The sequence below is a fragment of the Dermacentor variabilis genome, chromosome 6 (genome assembly GCF_050947875.1).
Source record: "Dermacentor variabilis isolate Ectoservices chromosome 6, ASM5094787v1, whole genome shotgun sequence".
Taxonomy (NCBI): domain Eukaryota; kingdom Metazoa; phylum Arthropoda; class Arachnida; order Ixodida; family Ixodidae; genus Dermacentor; species Dermacentor variabilis.
In genome coordinates, this window is record NC_134573.1 from 88,559,146 (window position 1) to 88,574,938 (window position 15,793).

The 15,793-nt window shown below is 49.4% G+C and overlaps 1 non-coding gene across 1 annotated transcript; it reads right to left on the minus strand.

Moving 5' to 3' along the window:
* Window positions 1–15,434: 15,434 nt before the first annotated feature.
* Window positions 15,435–15,596, minus strand: LOC142586418 (U1 spliceosomal RNA). Its single transcript, XR_012829216.1, has one exon. It is a non-coding gene; the product is annotated as a U1 spliceosomal RNA (small nuclear RNA).
* Between the last annotated feature and the right edge of the window lie 197 nt (window positions 15,597–15,793).

A 15,793-nucleotide genomic window follows, 5' to 3' on the forward strand; every position in this document is an offset into this window, starting at 1 on the left:
GCCACGCAGCCGTGATCTGACGCCAAGACCTAACTGTAACGCAAGACAAAGAACCACCGACCTCGACGTGCTTCTCGACGGCCACGCAGTCACCGCCTTAGTCTACACAGGAGCCGATTACTTCCTCATGAGCAGACACATCGCCGCCCAGTTGAAGAAGGTTAAGACTGCATAGGAGGGCCCTGAAATTCTGACCGCTGGACTGAAATTCTGACCGCTGGACTGAAATTCGGGCGCCGACTGGAATCTGCACGGCAAGAATTACCGTGCATGACCGGACTTACCCTGCCACCTTCGTTATTCTCCAACAGTGTTCACAAGATGTCATTCTCGGCATGGACTTCCTGAACCAACACAACGCAATCATCGACCTGAAGTCGAAATCGATAACGTTGTCCGAAGATCAAGCGATACCGCCGGAGAGCTCTCATAGTCACCACACCCTGAGTGTTCTCGAAGATCGATTTAGCATCCCGTCGCGATCAAGCATTGTTATTTCCGTCGGCACCGAAACACCCGCGGACGTAAAGGGCGTCGTCGAGGGCGACCAACATCTACTGCTCGACCGTGAAATTTGCGTCGCAAGAGGGATCGTTCGACTCCACGTAGGGCAAGTGGAAGTTATGCTAACCAGCTTCCGCCAAGAGTTCAAGCATATCAACAAGGGCACGACAATCGCATACATCGAGGAAATTGTGGAAACCAGCTATGCCTTTGTCATCTCGGATTCAGCCGCATCTACCCCGGTGAGCATAGACCCCGAAACAGACTTCGACGTGAATCCAAGTCTTCCTATGAGTAAGCAGCAACAGATCAGAAGTCTTCTCCGACGATACACAGACTGCTTTTCGACGTCATCGAGGATTCGACAAACACCAGTTGCAACGCATCGCATAATAACCGAAGAGTGCTCTCGACCACTCCGCCAGAGCCCTTACGGAGTTTTGACGCGAGAACGTGAAGCTATTAGGCAACAAGTCGACGAAATGCACCTCGACGACACCATCCAGCCGTCGAAAAGCCCATGGGAATCTCCTGTTGTCCTGGTCAAAAAAAAGGACGGAACCCTACGTGTCTGTGCCGATTATGATCGACTGAAGAAGATCACGAAGAAAGACGTACACCCCCTTCCACGTATAGATGACGCATTGGATCGGCTCTGCAACGCTAAATACTTCTCATCGATGGACCTCAAGTCTTGCTACTAGCAAACAGAAGTCGACGAGACAGATCGTGAAAGACCGCCTTGATCACGCCAGACGGCCTCTACGAGTTCAAGGTCATGTCATTCGGACTGTGCTCGGCGCCTGTAACGTTCCAGCGCGTCATGGACACGGTGTTAGCAGGATTGAAGTGGCAGATGTGGCTTATTTACTTGGATGACGTCGTCGTCTTCACCGGAAATTTCGACGATCTCCTTAGGCGGCTTGCGACAGTACTAGAGGCCATCTAATCATCAGGGCTCACTCTGAAGCCGGAAAACTGCCGCTTCGCTTACGATGAGCTTCTGTTTCTTGGCCACGTCATCAGCAAATCCGGAGTACGGCCCGACCCGCAGAAAACATATGCCATCGCAAAGTTCCTGCAGCCCATCGACAAGAAGGCAGTGCGTAGATTCCTTGGCATGTGTGCTTACTACAGGCGCTTTGTCAAGGACATCTCAAGAATCGCTGAGCCACTAACGCATCTAACCAAATCTGATGTCGAGTTAAAGTGGCAAACGCCGCAGGCTGACGCATTTTAAGAACCAAAACGACGCATGCGGTCGCTGCCGGTACTTGCACCTTTCGACGAAGACGCCGATACCGAAATCCACACTGACGCCAGTAGCCTAGGCCTCGGTGCCGTCCGAGTGCAGAAGAAAGACGGACATGAAAGGATGATGGCTTATGTTAGCCAGTGGCTGTCAAAAGCGGAAGGCAATTATTCTACGAGTGAAAAGGAATGCCTCGCCATCATTTGGGCTGCAGCAAAATTTCGCCCTTACCTATATGGCAGGCATTCAAAGTCGTAAGCGACCATCCCGCGTTGTGTTGGCTAGCTAACTTAAAGGACCCTTCAGGACGGCTGGCGGGGTGGAACGTCAGACTGCAAGAATATGACGTCACGGTAATCTACAAGTCTGGACAAAAACACTCTGACGCCGACTGCCTATCACGCGCCCCCATCGATCCCCCGCCGCAAGACAACGAGGATGATGACGCCTTCCTCCCTATAATAAGCGCGGAAGACTTCACTAAACAGCAACGAGCAGACCCGGAGCTAAAAGGCCTCATCGATTATTTGGAAGGGAACAGCGACGTAGTACCTAGGGCATTTAAGCGCGGATTGTCTTCGTTCACGTTACAAAACAACCTGCTCGTAAAGAAGAACCTCTCAGTAACCGTGCCCGCTACCTTCTTGTTGTTCCGTCAGCGCTGTGTCCAGAAGTACTGTACGCCCTACATGACGATCCAACCGCTGGGCACCTCGGATTCTCCCGAACGCTGTCGTGGATGCAGGAAAGGTAAGGTATTACTGGCCGCGTCTGGTCGCCGACGTCGCCCGTTATGTCAAGACATGCCGAGGCTGTCAGTGACGCAAGACACCCCCGACAAGGCCAGCAGGGTTACTACAGCCGATCAAACCTCCTTGCCGACCATTCCAGCAGATTGGTATGGATTTGATGGACCCCTTTCCGACGGCAACATCCGGGAATAAGTGGATCGTCGCGGCGACGGACTATCTCACCCGCTTCGCTGAAACTAAAGCTCTACGAAAAGGCAGCGCAGCCGAAGTGGCGAAATTTTTTGTCGAGAACATTCTGCTGCGACATGGCGCCCTAGAAGTCCTCATCACCGACAGAGGAACAGCCTTTACAGCAGAGCTCACCCAAACCATTCTGCAATACATCCATACAAGCCACAGGAGGACAACTGCCTACCACCCGCAGACGAATGGTCTCACGGAGCGACTGAAGAAGACCCTCGCCGACATGCTAGCAATGTACGTCGACGTCGAGCACAAGACGTGGGACCCTGTCCGGCCGTACGTAACCTTTTCTTACAGCATGGTGGTGCAAGAAACAACACAGATCACGTCGTTCAAGCTGGTTTATGGCAGGAACCCGACGATGACTCTCGATACCGGGCTGCCGCACGCCACCGACGTAGATAATTTTGACGTCGCTACGTATCTCCAGCGCGCCGAAGAAGCCCGACAGGTCGCCCGCCTACGGATCAAGAACCAACGTACCGAAAGCCGAGAGTATAACCTCCAACGACGCTACGTCGAGCTGGTACTCGACGCAGCAACCGTGTTTGGGTTTGGACCCTGAAACGCCGACGAGGACTCAGTGAGAAACTATTGCGACGCAATTTCGGACCCTACAAGATCATCCGACATATTGGTGAACTGGACTATGAGGTCGTGCCAGACGGCATTTCGCGTTCACAGCGGCGCCGCACACGATCTGAAGTGGTCCACGTGGCGCGTCTTAAACCCTTTTACGCACGCTGAAGAACTTTCCTATTTTGTTGTTTCTTTGCTACGAGTGTTTATATATATACATAAACCTATAGACATACACCGTTTTTTAAGGTCTCCGATCCGCTCTCTACCTCAACAATGTGACCGGCTTCCCACACTTGTGACACATGTACTTCTTCAACTTTGGCACTCCTAATGCTACGCATTAAAACAAGAGAGTGCGCCATGCGTTTGTGATCGACTCCCATATATCCTTCAAGCTTCTACAGATCTGCTAACACTCGATGGCTGTTACTGTCATCGCTGCCGTGGGTTTCGGACATCGTCTTTCGAGCCCGTGTTTGTGTCTTGACTCGCAAGAGCCATGAGGGACGTAGCGGCCGAAAACTGTCTCAGGGAGGCTAATTCCTGTTCTGGTGAGGCAATGTTTTTTTGAAGCTTAGTGGGCCTTCCTAGTTTGGTTGCACCTTGACTATAGGATGGCCCTTATGGTTGTCGGCTTCTTTTCTTGCACACTTCAGGTGCCGCTGCAAGCTTGAAAAAGGTGTTGGATAGCACGAGGATTCTAACTTACAACCTCAAGATTAGGAGCCCAGCGCTCTACATCTGCTCCACGCCCCAATGAAGTCTCCCAGCTCAGTCCTGGATGATGGTTGTTATTTGTTGAAGATATATTTTTATAATGAGTGGTTGAGTACTTGTGACAGAATTAGGATCAGGAGCGCCTAGGCCATTGGGGTAGTACCTGAATGTCGCGGTGTAGACTCAAATCCTGTCCTGCATTCACATCAATTTCTTAATTACTGAAAATCCATTCGCGATAATATTGATGCTTTACATGTTTTTCAGCATTGATCTGTCCTTTTACGATGATTAATATTTGCCTTTAGTGTCTCTTTATTATGTTTCCGATATTTATTAAGTGCACATTTGTTGTGACACTGAGTTTTGGACGTAATTACACACAAAATCTCAATTTAGGAATTTTCCCACAGCCCGTATTTAACTAATGCTCTTGAATATTTCTCCACGTTTGGCTTATAAGTGGCTCCTATTTCTTTAAAATCTTTACTTGTTGGTACGTTGAGTTTTTTGAGGACGTTGGTTAAACTTCCTAAATGTTATTTCAAAACACATCTTAAATTTCGGAATGCGTACCTGAGAAACTTTCTGCCAAAGCAGTAATAAAGCTAGACATTGAAACTCACCACAGCACGTTTGTGCTCTCCTAATATAAAGTTCATATTATCGCTCATCCTCCAAGGTCCGCCAGAATATTTGGAAGCGTTTCAAATGGGGAATCTAAGAAGATGAAAAGCTAGCGTTTAAAGATTTTGATTTAGCTAATATAAACCCAAGACACTTGAAAATTTGCTTTCATATTACAGCGAACATCCTCTTAGTGCGTCCTTTTTAGTGCGACTGAGGCGAACATGCTTCCCCAAAAAGGGCTTGAATAGCTTTCGTAAACTGAGGGCTTCCAAATCCACGGAAATGCCTTCTATTTCCAATTAATTTTTTCTTATGGCTTTCAGCTTTAAGTGGAGCGGCCAACATTCCCTCTTAGAATTTCTTGGCTTTTTATTTGCGTCATAAAGTTTTGACGAATGCATATATGTCGCAGTGGTGGAGTGTGCGACATGCCATAAGTGTCAGGCTCCACGTTACCCTGTGCTTTTGCACATGGCAAGATATTTGTTGACATCTTTTTCACAAGTGTGTTTTCCTTTTATTTCAATGCATTTGGCTGTTTATGACCGTTCACAGGACGGCCGTTCAAGCGTCCTTTAGTCTTGGGAGCGTGTCCGGTTGCTGGATGCTACGGGACTATGTGTTAGCTGTGGAAAGAGGATGATAACGCTGGCCGCTTGTTGCGTCGTTCTAATGATGACAACGTAAACTTACACGTGCTGGCGGGATTGCTCACTTAGCTTTTGAAGCCGCTCATGCCGTTTTCTCGGTGCCTGTTTAGAGAAAGTAGAAGCGAGTTGTCTTTTCCTGCTCCTCAACAACAGAGAGAGAATGAAGAGGAAAGGCAGGGAGGTTAACCAGATATGAGCCTCCGGTTTGCTACCCTACACTGGGGATGGGGGATAGGGGTTAGAAAGATGACAGAGAGGAAAACGTTAAAAAAATAAAGGTAAAAAAAACACGCACACATGGAGGCACACACACAAAAGGCGTTCCAGTTAAAGTCGTTCACACAGGCCGGTAGATCGCAAAAAGCGCAATAGCGCTTGCACGGCCTTCTTCTGTGACGGTAGGTCCTTTCGATGTTGCAGAATTCTTTTTTCGGATAGCGCTTGGTCGTCTAGTTCGTCAAGTGGATGGCGAAGGCATGCCCTCTGTGTACTGTACTGCGCGCAGGCACACAAAATATGGCCAATTGATTCTTCATGGCCGCAGTGGTCACAGGTTGGGCTGTCGGTCATCCCTATGCGGAATGCATAGGCTTTAGTAAAAGCAACGCCCAACCAAAGTCGATATAAAAGCGTGGCGTCTCGACGGCGAAGCTGTGATGGCGCTCGAAGACTTAGTGTTGGATCAAGTGAGTACAGTCGCGTGTTTCTTAAATGTGGCTCATTCCATTGCGACACGGTGCACTGCCGAGCAAGTAGGTGGAGCTTCCGTGCTGCGTCAGTTCTAGAATGAGGAATTGGGACGTGGCGCTCCTCAGTATGGGCTGAGTGGGCAGCGTGATCCGCCCGTTCATTGCCGATAATCCCGCAGTGACTTGGAAGCCACTGAAAGGTTATCTCATGGCCTGCATCACTTATATGTTGCAATGTCTCTGTAATATGGAATATTAGTTGTTCGTGTGGTCCGCGTCGTAAAGGTGACAGTAGAGATTGCAGTGCCGCCTTCGAATCGCAGAATATTGTCCACTTATGTGGTGGTTCATCACCAATGTGATGAAGGGCAGTAAAGAGCGCTGCGAGCTCTGCTGCCGTCGATGTTGTCGCGTGGGTCGTCTTAAATTTTATTGTTGTAGCTTTCGCTGGTATGACGACTGCCGCCGCGGAGCTACTTGGAAGGACAGATCCATCAGTGTAAATATGCGTAGAATCACGGTAGTTCTCGTACAAATGTAGTAGTGTGAGCTGTCTAAGGGCTGGCGATGATAGATCAGCTTTTTTCGAGATACCAGGTATTGTGAGGTTGATTTTTGGCCTAGCGAGGCACCATGGAGGGATCGAAGGTCTCGCAGCCGGGGTTAAACAAGCTGGCAATGATTCATCATATGCGGTTATCGTCCGGCTGAAAGATGTGTGTGGTCTGTCCGCTGTTAGGGAGGCCAAGTGGTGACGAGGAGTCCTGGTCAGATGCCTTATATGGGTCCTGAGTACTTCAATTTCAATGTGGGTCCTGACAAGGTGATCTCCAGCGATTGCTATCGTAGCCACTGTTGAGGCACACTGAGGCAGGCCTAGACAGATCCTGAGCACCTGACCCTGAAGACTTTGTATTGTGCGTAGATTTGTTTTACCTGTGTTGTTTATTGCTGGCAAGCTGTATCGCAGAAATCCTAGGAAAAGCACCCTGTACAGTTGCAACATCGCACTCGGCGACATTCCCCAGGTCTTGGCAGCGAAAAACTTGAGGAGGTGACAGATGCCTGTCAACCGTTTTTTCACGTATGGGACGTGTGGGCTCCATGACAAGTCCCTGTCGATTATGACACCTAGGAACTTGTACGATCGGACCCGTCGTATTATTTGACCATTTATTATTACATTGTAGTTGGCCATGGGTTTGCGCGTAAATGGCACTAGCGCGCATTTCTCTGAGGAAATTTCCAGGCCTCGATTACGGAGGTAGAGAACAGTTTGTGTGGCGGCTCGCTGAATTCTCGCTCGCAACTGTAGGCGTGTTACTGCAGACGTCCATATGCAGATGTCATCCGCGTACATTGATAGCCTGACTAGTTGGCACGTGCTCAAGGAGAGCAATTAGTGTTAGAATAAATAACACAGGGCTAAGTACACCGCCCTGGGGGACGCCGCGGTAGCTATAATGTAGGCAAGTATGGCCTTCTTCGGTGCTTACAAAAAAGGATCGCATGGATAAATAGCTCCGTATCCATTTAAACATCCGACCACCCACTCCAACCTCTGCGAGAGCAGAGAGGATGGCTTCATGCGTAACGTTGTCATACGCCCCTTTAAAGTCGAGGAATAAAGACGCGCAGAGACGCTTACGGCATTTCTCATGTTGAATGTAGGTGACCAGGTCGACGACGTTATCGATCGATGATCGACCGCGTCGGAAGCCCACCATGGCATCTGGGTAGGCGTTGTGGAACTCCAAGTACCACTCCAGGCGTCCTAGGACCATCCTGTCCATTACTTTGCCCACACAGCTCGCCAACGCGATCGGGCGATATGATGAGAGTTCCAACGGCGACTTGCCAGGCTTGAGCAGTGGAACAAGGCGACTTGTCTTCCAGGTTGTTGGTACTGTGCCATCTCTCCAAGATTCATTGTACACCTCAAGGAGAACCCCTCTCGCTCGCTCCCCCAGGTGACACAGAGCTCGGTAGGAAATTCCGTCAGGTCCTGGCGCTGATGTGCGGCTACACAAAGCTAATGCTGCCTTAAGTTCGTGGATTGAGAATAGTAGATCCATCCGGTGATCACGTGGTGGCGGACAGCTACTCGAAGGCGATGGAATGTTGGTAGCTGTGAGTTGGCCGGATAATCTGGCGCAGAAATCCTCTGCCACGTCAATCTCCGATCTCTTTTGAGAGAGGGCAAGCGCCTTGAATGAGAATCGCTGTACGGGGAGTGTCCGGAGGCCGCGCACCGTTCTCCATAGTTGCGATAAAGGCTTGCGTGGATCTAGCGACTCACAGAAGGCAGTCCAACGTTGCGATTCGAGCTTGTCTAACCGGCGCTGTATCTTCTTTTGCGTGCGCCTGGCGGTCCGTAAATCGTCCATTGTTTTCGTACGTCGGTATCTTCGTTCAGCACGTCGTCGGATTGCTCGAAGTCGTTCTAGTTCCACATCAAATTCATTCAGTTTCGAAGAGCATGTGAGAGTACGCATAGTGACTTGCACCGCGCTCTTGATTGCCTCTTCCAAGTCGAAAGATGGATTGGCGTCGCAGTGTTCTTCCATAATAGACTGAAATTTAGGCCAGTCCACTCTTTGGATCGTATCCCGTATTTTGGAAGGGGACAATCCTCTGATCTTGATGTACGTGGGAATATGGTCGCTTCCGTGCGTCTCTATGTCCGCAAACCACCCTGCACGTCTGACAAGGCTTCGTGAGACGAAAGCCAAGTCAAGACAGCTGCTGTAGGTGGAGCCACGTAAGAAGGTAGGACTTGCATCATTCAGCAGCCAAAGTTCATTACTGGAGGCGAAAGATACCAGAGCTCTGCCTCGTGCGTTGATCATCGGACTTCCCCAGAGTGTATGGTGGGCGTTGAAATCTCCAATGATGACCCAGGGATTGGAGGTTGAGGAAAGGATGTCTTGTAGTCTTTTGTAATCAAATCGACTTGACGGAGATAGGTAGGCGCCCACAAAAGTAAAGGCCAAATTCTTTTTCCTTACGTATAGGCATATATATTGATTATTGTCATTAGGTGGTACAGGCTGATGAGTGTAGGTGAGGTCACGGCGAATACACACCAAAACCTTACTGGTTTCATAAACAGTGGACGACATAAATAATTCATAGCCAGAAAGCCTGATTGTGTTCGATAAGTTCGGCTCGCAAATGACGATAATGGGAAACATATTGGCGTACACGAAGCGACGGAAATCTGAAAGGCGCGCTCTGAGTCCGCGCGCATTCCACTGAAAAATAGCTGCTTGTCGGACCTCTTCCCTAAAAGACCGTGGCTGTGGAGCCATGATCTACTCAAGGGTTGCAAGCACCGGACTCAGAGCGTCCAGTACTTGAAGTGCACTTCTGGCAGATGGTGTGTGCATGTTGCTTAGCAACACAATAATGGCATTCATTAAAGGCCTAATAAGTGCTATCACTTGCTCATCTGTTTTCCGCGACTCCTCGGATACAGCACCTTGCTGTACTGGGGGCGGCTTCTTCTGCGGCTCTTCTGGCGGTCGTGTACGTGGAAGTGGCGGCCATTCCTCCGTGGAGAGAGATGTGGCAGTTTTCTCCCTTCGAACGTCTATGTTCGGAGGGCTGGAAACTTCCGCTGATGATGCTGATTGACGAGTTGACTGTTCCTGAAAGCTTGATGTTTTCCATCGTGAAGACCTTCGACGGTGACGCCGTCTTCGCCGTACTTTCACAGCACCCTCATTGTGGGTAGAGTTGTCTCTCACCATTTGTTTAAGAATGGTGATCTCTTTCTTGATCTGGGGACAGTCCTTGGAGGAGGCGCAGTGATCACCCTGACAGTTACGACACTTTAACGTGATTGCGCTGCAGTTGTCTTCTGAGTGGGGTTCGGCACATCGAGGGCACGCGGCCGAATTTCTGCAGACACCCTTCACATGGCCCATCTTCTGACAACTGAAGCATTGCATTGGTCTTGGAATAAACGGTCGAACCTGGTGGCGAATGTGGCCGACCTTCACGTAGGGTGGAAGGCAGTCGCCTTTGAACGTTAGTCTCACACAACGTGTGTTGCCGAGGCGACAAACGTGCACAATGACGTTGCGTTCACTTGCTGGTTTTATAAGAACTGGGAGGTCTGCATTAGGAATTTCATTGTCAATGTCGTAGATGACTCCTGTTATTGTGGCACCATTCGTTGGCATGATGGATCGGACCTTGATGTTTCCCAGCTGCGTTACATGTTGTAGTATGGTCAGCGCGCTCGGGTTCATCACATCGATTGCCAGGATGTTTCGCCTAGTGTTTATCCTGACATCCTTGATCTCGTTTGGCACAGTGTTTTCGAGATACACGGAGAGTGCTTGCCTGTTGAGGACGCGCAGGTTGTCGGTGGCGTTTTGTGGCACAAACAGTATGGAGTAAGGCCATCGTTGAGGCGCTGTTTTTACAGTGTTCGAGCTAGACGCCGAAGATGAGTTGATAATTCTTCGTTTGGCCTTGCGGTACTGGACTAGTCGAAAGCCGTCTTCCGAAGACTCGTCACCTGAAGCGGAGTACAGCTCTGTGTCCTCGCTACCACTCGATGTATTTCCTCGCTTCCTCGAACCGATGTCCGCGGGTGAACGGGAACCAGGAGGATCCTCGGGGTGTTGCACATCCATCACCGCGATGGAGGGGGCGGTAGACCCCACAGGTGCAGTGAGAAGTCCAGAAAAGCACAGAGACGGGCGAGGTGTGTTCCGCAGGAGAAGCACTTCGTCTTCCTTCTCGTCTGCTCCTCAAAGTATGTTAATGTGCTTACGGCGTCATTCTGCATTCTTCAACGGACAAGGCAGCGTGATCCTCACTTATCCTATCTTCTCTCTTCGTAGACCTGTTAGGTAAACAATGCATTCCCTGTAATTATGTGCACATGCTCGATCGCGTTCTCACAGTGCAACGCCGTTACTTGTTTTAAATTCTCCTCGAGATCAACGCCGCACTATACTTTCAGCCTTCTTGATTTCAGCCATGTTCTGGCCATACGCAACACCCTTTAGAGAAAGCCAGTCCTGTACTTGCTTTTAGAAGTTGCTCATTCACGGCGCCTTCCCCTGCTTCACGGAGTGATAAGGTGCATTGTCTATAAGTATAACATTTCCAGGTGGTAGAAGAAGCAGAAATTTCTTACTTAGCCACTTTTGGCAGTGCTATGCAATCATCTCCTCATGATAATTGCCTGAGGTTTTCTTTGTGCGAAACACTTGCCCAGCATCTTCAATAAAGTAATTTTTGTTGCCACAGTGGGTGACAATGAGCCTGCCGCTTTTGCCACTGGGGTTTTGGAAGCCCGTAGACAGTCCGGATCGACACGCTTTATGCAGGGTATCTACGGTTTTGTCAACCCACATTTGACTACTCGTGTGGCCGGCGTTGACCCCCATTTTGTTGGTGTAAGAAATCTGTCTACCTTGGGCCTCGCAACTCTGCAATCTGGCGGAGAGAGCGGAAGCGAGACTGCACAGTGTGCGTCGCTTTCTACGAGCAGTGCATTCAGAGATCGCTTCTGGTAGCGAAAGCGAAGCTCCTTCAACATCCTTCGCATATAGTAGCGGTCGCTACCGATGGTAGCTTGCTGTCTCCTTCAAAGTAGCGCATCAGCGTGGCGACAGTGGGGATCTTTTTTCTCCGACAAAAGATGCAACGCCGGTAGGTCAAAGCAGTCCAGTTTATTTTTGCGCTCATGACCGCTTCCGGCAGAACGCTTCTTCGGTGTCAATACTCTGCCCGCCTTTTATTTCTCCCACACCCACTCGTGCAGCGTCCGCTTGCTCATCTTCGTGAGTGTTGCTGGCCACTTCAACAGAAAATGCTGGCTCTGTTTCCACACTTATTGCGAAGCGTTTCAATACCCCGGACATACACGCAAAAGTAAAGTCATTTGCAGTAAACTTCTGTTGTTGTTCTGAAGGACCCTTTGCAGAAAAGAGCTGCGCCGATGACACACGGCACCGCACTAACTTCCTTATGTTCTTCCTCAAACGAACGCTCAAAAAAAAAAAAAAATAAAAGAAAGAGAAAAAAATCACTGATTGTTAGAGCAGCAAGAGAGGAAACATTTAAAAAAAATCTGCGTCCATAGGTTACATTTAGCGATTGTAGAACCCAAACGTACGTTTTTCCCATCCTTGATGGCTTATAATGCGCATATCATTTTTTTCTTCATGTTTTTGCGTTCTTAGGAGCAATTTAAATTGGCCCAGCAACTATTGAAAGTTGGTCTTTTGCTGTGCATGCTGTTTATTATGGTGCTTCCATGGTACTGCCCACGTTTCTGCCGTTCTTTTTCCCGTTTGCGTTGCAATACGAGCGACGTGAAACGAGCGTTTGAGAGTATAGCTTGAAAAAATCTTGACTGTTCGACAAATCGCATTACCGCTAAAAATTGAAACATTTTCTCGAGGTAAAAAGAAAGAAAACTAATGTGGCAGCTTTGCGACAGGTTTCTTTCTTCTGTCGATGAGTTGTACACGCTGTTAGCGAGAGTAACGCCCCTTATTTTTTTTTTAGCGTGTATCGCCCGGATGCGCGATCTCCTTTCGCGTAAAGGAACTTTGCTGTAAGGGAGATACTCCTTTATCTTGTGTCATTGCGCTTGAACGCCTTCCCGATAGATGCCCCCGTACCTAAAGGATTTTAGAGTGCCCATGTTTGAGCGTTGTAAGACATTTGAAGCTAACGTCTTCGCTTCTTTCGCGAAACGTTGCAGTTTAGAAGAACGGCGCGCACGACGCGGGACTGCTACGGCGGACGCAATGTTTGCTAATGACGACGCGCTACTTCGCAGGAAACCTCCGCTTTGTCTTTCAGAGCGAAAGCTTTACTCCTCAAGATACAACTCCCAAGGCCAATCTCGGCGCGCGTTTGATCTTCAGCCGCCAACGCGTAAATGAGAAGGTGTGACGTCACCTCACGTGATCAGCTGGGGAGAAGTGTCTCAGTTACGCTTGCTCTAGCCTCGCCGCGCTCGCCGCTGCATACCACATGACTAAGTGAGGTAGCAGCTGCTTCGTCGGCGCTCGGTCGCTCAGCCTCGCCATGAGTGAAGCACGCGCCGGTGCGAGCGCGTCAGTTCTTCGCCGCAGGCGCCAGGTGGAGTCTGAGCGCCCTGCCGATATAGCTCACCAGGAAAAGGCAGTGATGAACCGTGTCTAACCGTGCTTAACAGCGTTTTTCCTCATATAACTATGTTCACGTCACGTTCAATTTCTTCCTACGTTCGTTTAACTGCATGTAAAAAAGCTCTCAGTACTTTCTAAACATTAGGCTCAGATCAATGTTGAACCCGTGGATTGATTTTTGGCATATATGCAACGTAATACTCGAAGGTGCAAACAACTTTTTCTTCAATGGTCTTGGCGAAAAGTAAAAGCCAAATTGCAATACTAAAGCCAAGGGGCTTAAGATTAATCAAGGTGAAGCACTCCTGGTGGCTTGCAACGCATAAAAATACCTATTATAGTGATTAGACGAAGGACGAGAACGTGCACTGAGCGCACTATTTGCGCTGTGCGCCGGGGCACCGCCCTCGCGCGCTTCGTAGTTTCCCCCAAATGCAGCCAGATTATGAGTTGCAGTATACGCAAAGATTGTGGGTGATCCTGGTCTCATTGTTCAGGTAACGGTAACATTTTAGCTTGAAAGAGCTGGCTTTATTTTGCAATTAGCCTAGCATTTACATCAGCAGGGCAAATGAAATTAGGGCATATTGAATAAAACATTTGGCGCCGAGGTTTTTAGCCAGAATGAAAGCTTGGGTGCTGAACCTGGTTGACACAACCTTGTTTTTAGGCAGAAACTAGTGAAAAATAATGAATTTTATGCATTTTTTGGCAAAATACCGCGTCTACCGGCCGTACCCTGAACTAGAGGAAGCGACGTTCTTGTGACGTTGTCTTTGCCGGACGACGGTGAAGCAGCCGTAGCCCGCGTCTCTCTACCCGCATGAACGGCACGAAACGGCAGCGAACAGTTCGCTGGGGTTCGAACCGCATTTGCTGTTGGCCGCATACTTCTTTTGGCAAGCGGAGCACGTGCCCAAGTCTTCGAAAAATCGCCACTTGTGTTGCGTGCTGCTCTGTAATGGGATGAGTGGAGGCACGAGAATGCCTTTACGCTGCGTCGCGCAGAAGTGTGCGAAGGGCATCGTCAAGCGAGACAAGCCATCTCGCATTTCCGGCAGAGCCGAAGATTCGAGGGACATGGATTTGCGCTGCGCGCTCGTCGCAGCCATCATGGGTAGCGTCTAAGCGTGACTTCCTGTGCTTCGAACATTTCGGGGACAGTGATTATCAGACGAGCCTTGTTCTGCTGCAGGGCTGCGGCATGTCACCGAAAAGGCAACGCCTAAAGCCTGGCGCTATCCCTTCCATTTTCTCCAGATAGCGGAAAAAAGAAAGGAACGGAGGTGCATTCGACAAGACCGAAGGAGTTACGCTTCTTAGTTCTTTATTGCACAGCTGAAAATTGCAGACGAGATTGGCAGGCGATGAGCGAAGGCCCATCTTCGTACTGCTGCTCTCTCGAGTGGCCATCCCTATGGTGTCGTAGTAGAACGGTAGTTCGATAGCTGTCATCTGGTCATGAAACATGCGCGTCACGCTTTGGGGGAGCTTCCCATAGCGTCCGAAGTGGACCCACCCCAGCGCTGGTGCAAGTGGAAGGTGGACGGGCGCAGACGCCGACCCGAGGCCACACGCGTTCATTGAGTACGGTCGCTATTGCCCAAGGGTCGCCTGCCTATATCCGCCTGTGAATATTGTCCGCAATCGCCGCCCTCTTTCTGTGCAGAGTTTAGAAACTTCAGCAAGAACAATTTGGAAACAACTACAACGCCTTGTTCGATTTACAGCTTCAACTAGGTTCGAAACAGCGGCTTAACTCTTTATTCGAATTGTACACTTGGACTAACCCATCGGTAAAGCGACTATGGAGCTAGTTCACGCCGCACGTTTATGTAATTTCGCCGTTCGTACAGTCGCTTTACTCGAACCTTCCATTCTTGCGCGGTCGCGAAACATTGAGAAGCGGACGTCAGGCAAGTGCCAGCTGCCCACCTATGTTGCTGCTGCGGCTGATGCTGCAAGGTGGCACACATGTCACGGCGGTCAGTGCGCTGCCCCCGCCGGTTTACAATCGTCCAAAAATACAGCCGTTGAATTATGTGAAACGGAACAGTAACGTTTTCCGAGTCGAATTTCGATGCTTCCTTCATTTTTTCGTTGTTTTCTAAATTATTGGTTCAAGCTGAGAGGTTTGAACGGATGCTCGTTGACTAGGCTGACTTTCATTAGGGTTCTTGAACAGTATGTGCAATGTGCAGGTTCATAATTACTATGTGATCAGCGCTTGATGGCATTATGCTCGAGTTCTTACTTTGGATTGAAACATGGAGGGGCTGGCGCGTACGCCGAGCCCCACTACCAAAAATTACATGCCCCATCTGCCCCGGTTTGGGGTAGTGGCGTGCTTCAGCCAACCGCAGTGCAATGGGTAGCCTCGGCACGGAGCCCGGACCTCAATGATCATCCGGAACTCGGCACCAGGTAAGTATGAGGTGCAATACATCGGGACGGAAGCCTATTTCAATAGGTCCTGCGTGTTTCACTGGTTGCGAAGAGCGCATCCCGTTTTATACTAAACGCTATAGTAAATTAGAGAAACATACAAGGTGTTTTTACGACACGCGATCATTCTAGCTGAAAACCTATAATCATAATTTTCCCATCTTTGAAATTTATTGATAGCTTC